Source organism: Heteronotia binoei, chromosome 1, assembly GCF_032191835.1.
Source record: "Heteronotia binoei isolate CCM8104 ecotype False Entrance Well chromosome 1, APGP_CSIRO_Hbin_v1, whole genome shotgun sequence".
NCBI classification, from domain to species: Eukaryota; Metazoa; Chordata; class Lepidosauria; order Squamata; family Gekkonidae; genus Heteronotia; species Heteronotia binoei.
The window spans coordinates 153,900,076-153,905,073 of NC_083223.1; the positions used below are offsets into that span (position 1 = coordinate 153,900,076).

General features: G+C 43.7%; 1 pseudogene; it reads left to right on the forward strand.

The window, feature by feature from the left end:
- The first annotated feature begins 1,321 nt into the window (after nt 1-1,321).
- Nucleotides 1,322-1,491, forward strand: LOC132589192 (U2 spliceosomal RNA; annotated as a pseudogene).
- The last annotated feature ends 3,507 nt before the right edge of the window (nt 1,492-4,998 follow it).

Genomic DNA, 4,998 nt, shown 5'->3' on the forward strand with positions numbered 1-4,998 from the left:
CCTGGTTCCTTTCCCTTTATTTCCACATAAATATCTGCAAGAGAAAAGGCTCCCATCATGCCAATCATAGCCCTGCTCCTGGCTAAATGTTTCTACGAGTCCAATCCAATGCAGAAGGCATGTCTTGATATATGAAATCAATTGGCTTTGGCACACTTCACTTTGAATGATCTAGTATGTTGATATAGTATACTACAATCCAGGTTTACAAGAAAACCAGAGATTCCTGTTAACAGACTCACATGAAATTATCCTACTTTTAATTTAATGTATTATGGCAAAAAAGAATAAACATTTCACAAATACCAAAGTTGCCTGTACCACCCCTTCTTAAATCTGTTCATTTATTCATCCTTCTGAAATACCTGTACCTGATGAAAGACTGACAGGTAGTAGTATCAGCCTTTCCAGATCCACATATGCATCTGAACTTTGGGTTTGAGAACCAGTTTGTTGTAGTGGTTAAGTGAGCGGACTCTTATCTGGGAGAACTGGGCATGATTCCCCTTCCCCTTTCTACAACAGACATCCTGTGCAGTAGGGACTGAGAGAGCTCTGTGAGAACTGTGACTAACCCAAGATCAGAAGGTGCAGGTGGAGGAGTCTATCTTAATATACAAAACCCTTCCTCAGCCTTGTATCCAGTCACCTAGCCTCATCTTCTCACGTACTAAAAGGGACATTCCTTAGCTTCTGCTAATGCCTCTTCTTACCTCTTCTTCTCACTTAAAGGGCTTCTATGAGAAGTACTGAAAGAAAAATCCAAAGGAACCTTGGATCTGACTTAACACAGCATTCATGGTTTTAGAAGGATATAGACAAGCTGGAATGGGTCCAGAGGAGGGCAATGAAGATGGTGAGGGGTCTGGAGACCAAGTCCTATGAGGAAAGGTTGAAGGAGCTGGGGATGTTTTGCCTGGAGAGGAGGCGCTGAGAGGTGATATGATCACCATCTTCAAGTACTTGAAGGGCTGTCATATAGAGGATGATGTGGAATTGTTTTCTGTGGCCCCAGAAGGTAGGACCAGAACCAATGGGTTGAAATTAAATCAAAAGCGTTTCTGGCTCAACATTAGGAAGAACTTCCTGACTGTTAGAGTGATTCATCAGTGGAACAGGCTTCCTCGGGAGGTGGTGGGCTCTCCTTCCTTGGAGGTTTTTAAGCAGAGGCTAGATGACCATCTGACAGCAATGAAGATCCTGTGAATTTAGGGGGAGGTGTTTGTGGGTTTCCTGCATTGTGCAGGGAGTTGGACTAGATTACACTAGAGGTCCCTTCCAACTCTATGATTCTATGATTTTAGATACTACATTTGGACATATTTCTTCTCGGCTTTTTGGCTAAGATCAAGTGTAGTATCTACATTTGGACACAATCCAGCCAAAGTTCAGAACTTTAAAGACATATTGATATTAATGGAGGGCTGTCTAAGAATATGACTATATTAGCTTTAATAGGATATAAAAGTACTTAACTTTGGCTAAGTTATGACCTTCTATTGTTAAATGTCAGATGATGGTATTAAGGTGCAGGTAGAGGAGTGGGCATTAAGGTAAAAAAAAAACCCTAAATAGCTCACCAACAACTTTAGGAACATTAAATGCTCATTCCACTATAGACATTGACATCACCACAGAAATTAATGCCAGCAGCTAAATCAGAACTTCAACCCAGATCTCTGTGCCATATTTTCATAAGAATAACAGTTTTTCCAAATGCACTCAGATTTAAAATGTGTGCTTTATAGATATAACTTCAAGGTAAATTCCTCTTTCCCAGTCAAAGGGCAATAAATCTGTCCATTGAAAACCTCAGGATCCCATATGGATGGGTTTTTTAAAAAAAATTCAAATCAATCCATATATTGTTTAATGGATGTACAACTCAAATGGGGTGTGGGTGAAGCATTTAATTACTCAGAACATGGGCTTGGATTGAAATTCTTTTTAAAAAGCAGTATTGCCATGGCAAAAGCATGAGAGAAGTATTTGACTAACACTGAAAAAAAGATGGGGGGAAGCATGGGAGAAAATCTAGCCATTGTTTAAAAAATGTCTGTTCCACTGAAATCAGTAGGCTTTAAAACAGAAGTGTCAAACTCATTTGTTATGAGGGCCAGATCTGACATAAATGTTACTTTCTTGGGCTGGGTCATGCATGTCATAAAATGTAACACGAGGTACCAGAGATATAAACTTTATAAAGGCAATTTCAGATATCAAATGGCAATAGCAGGTGAATGACAATAGCAGGCTTGATTGGATTAGGTGTGATATACAGAGGAGTAGGCATGGAGATACCAGTATTGGTAATGAGACAGGAAACCTTGGTCTCAATTCCATCCAGGAGGATTCAGTCCAGGAGGATACAAAGAATAAATGGGGTGACATTAGAAATCACAACATTCAGTTGCTGACCTAAGAGTAGCTGTGCTCTTACAAAGGAATTTCAAAGGGAGATTAGAAAGAGAGACTGCTGAATTGCAATTGATAATGAAGTTCAAGACAATGCATCTTCCAGGACTGAACTGAGAGCTAGTTTTCCTATCTCATTACCAATGTGTCCTGTTATTATTTGGCATCTGAAACCACTCTGCAAGATACAAGGACCAATCCAAGTGTTCTAATTTCTAATAGGGTCTTTTTGAAAGAAAACAAATCCAGATAGGAACAGAGAAATCCATTAAAAAAAAAACCCTTTTCAGAATAAGCCAAAATAATTTTCTCAATGTACGTTGTACTTGTCAGAAGAATCCATCCTTCCACCTATCCATCCTGTCTCCCTCCAAATAAGAAGTGTGCACTGCTTGCGCACAAAAGTTTATACCTAGAATAGGGTTGCCAAGTCCAAGAAATATCTGGGGTCTTTGGGGGTGGAGCCAGGAGACTTTGGGGGTGGAGCCAGCAGACACTGGGGCGGAGCCAGGAACAAGGGTGTGACAAGCATAATTGAACTCCAAGAGAGTTCTGGCCATCACATTTAAAGGGACAGCACACCTTTTTAAATGTCTTCCTTCCATAGGAAATAATGAAGGATAGGGGCACCTTCTTTTGGGGCTCATAGAATTGGACCCCCTAGTCCAATCGTTTTGAAACTTGAGGGGTACTTTGGGGAGAGGCACTAGATACTATATTGAAAATTTGGTGCCTCTACCTCAAAAACAGCTCCCCCAGAGCCCCCGAAACCTCAAAACAATTCCCCATTATACCCTATGAGAATCGATCACATAGGGAATAATGAAGACGTTTCCCTCTCCCCCCCCCCCTTTCTGGCTAGTCTGAAGCAGCAGATCGGCCTCTCTACTCACCATTTGCTGCCAGCTTCTTCACAGAAACACAGACACACCATCCTAAATTGAAGCCTTTCAAGTCAAGCCTCCGGAGGTGCAAAGGCACATGGTCCTTTGTGGGCGGGGCTCCCTCTCCCCCCCCCCCACCAGCCAGCTGATTGGGGATGGGAAGCAGCCTGGGAAAACTGAAGAAAGGCTGCTGGGATCAGGGCTGGGTAGGAAGGGCTGCCATTCCCCCCTGCTTTCCAGATTTTTGGCGAGCGGGGGGGAGAAGGCTCCAAATCGGGGGTCCCCCGACTAGGCGGGGGATTTGGGAAGCCTAACCTAGAATAAAACATTGTTGGTCTTAAATTTTCCATGGGAGTCCAACATTGCGTGCTCTCTCTCTCTGTATATTTGTGTGTGTGTGAGAAAGAAAGAAAGAAAGAGAGGCAGGAAACAGGAAGCAGGAAGTGAAGAGCCACTGAGGCAACTGGGTGGAAAGGAAGGCATGGCATGGTTGCAGCAGCAGCCCTGAAAAGGAATAGGGTTGCCAATCCCCAGGTGGGGGCAGGAGATCCCCTGGTTTGGAGACCCTCCCCCTGCTTCAGGGTCATCAGAAAGCGGGGGAAGGGGAGGGAAATGTCTGTTGGGAACTCTATTATTCCCTATGGAGATTTATTCCCATAGAAAATAATGGAGAATTGATCCACGGGTATCTGGGGCTCTGAGGGGGGCTGTCTTTTGAGGTAGAGGCACCAAATTTTCAGTACAGCATCTAGTGCCTCTCCCCAAAATACCCCCCAAGTTTCAAAACGATTGGACCAGGGGGTCCAATTCTATAAGCCCCCAAAGAAGGTGCCCCTATCCTTCATTATTTCCTATGGAAGGAAGGCATTGAAAAGGTGTGCAGTCCATTTAAATGTGATGGCCAGAACTCCCTTTGGAGTTCAATTATGCTTGTCACAGCCTTGATCTTGGCTCCAGCCCCAAAGTCTCCTGGTTCCACCCCCAAAGTCCCCAGATATTTCTTAAATTGGACTTGGCAACCCTAAAAGAGAGCCAGTTTGGTGTAGTGGTTAAGTGTGCGGACTCTTATCTGGGAGATCCAGGTTTGATTCCCCACCCCTCCACTTGCACCTGCTGGAATGGCCTTGGGTCAGCCATAGCTCTGGCATAGGTTGTCCTTGAAAGGGCAGCTGCTGTGAGAGCCCTCTCCAGCCCCACCCACCTCACAGGGTGTCTGTTGTGGGGGAGGAAGGTAAAGGAGATTGTGAGCCACTCTGAGACTCTTTGGAGTGGAGGGTGGGATATAAATCCAATATCATCTTCTTCTTAAAAAGGAAGCAGGAGAAGGTGGTTGCTTGGGGGACAGAGCCCTGCGCCCATGGGTTGCATGTTTGACACTCCTATTTTAAAACATATTTAGCTTTGAGTAGATCATGTCTGTAAGTATTTTTTTAAACCTTCAATTCATGTTGCAAATCACCATTTAGTTACTAATAATTCTGGTACTGGGCGCAATGAGCATTTAAGAGGAGAGACAGTATTTGCTGATTAGGGTTGCTGAGGTGTTGCAGTGATCATGTTTGGTATAGGCTTGGACAGGGCTTTAATTGTAGAAAAAGCCCAGCAGGAACTCATTTGCATTTTAGGCCACAACTCTTGATGTCACCATTGCTTCACACAGGGCTTCTTTGTAGAAAAAGCCCAGCAGGAACTCATTTCC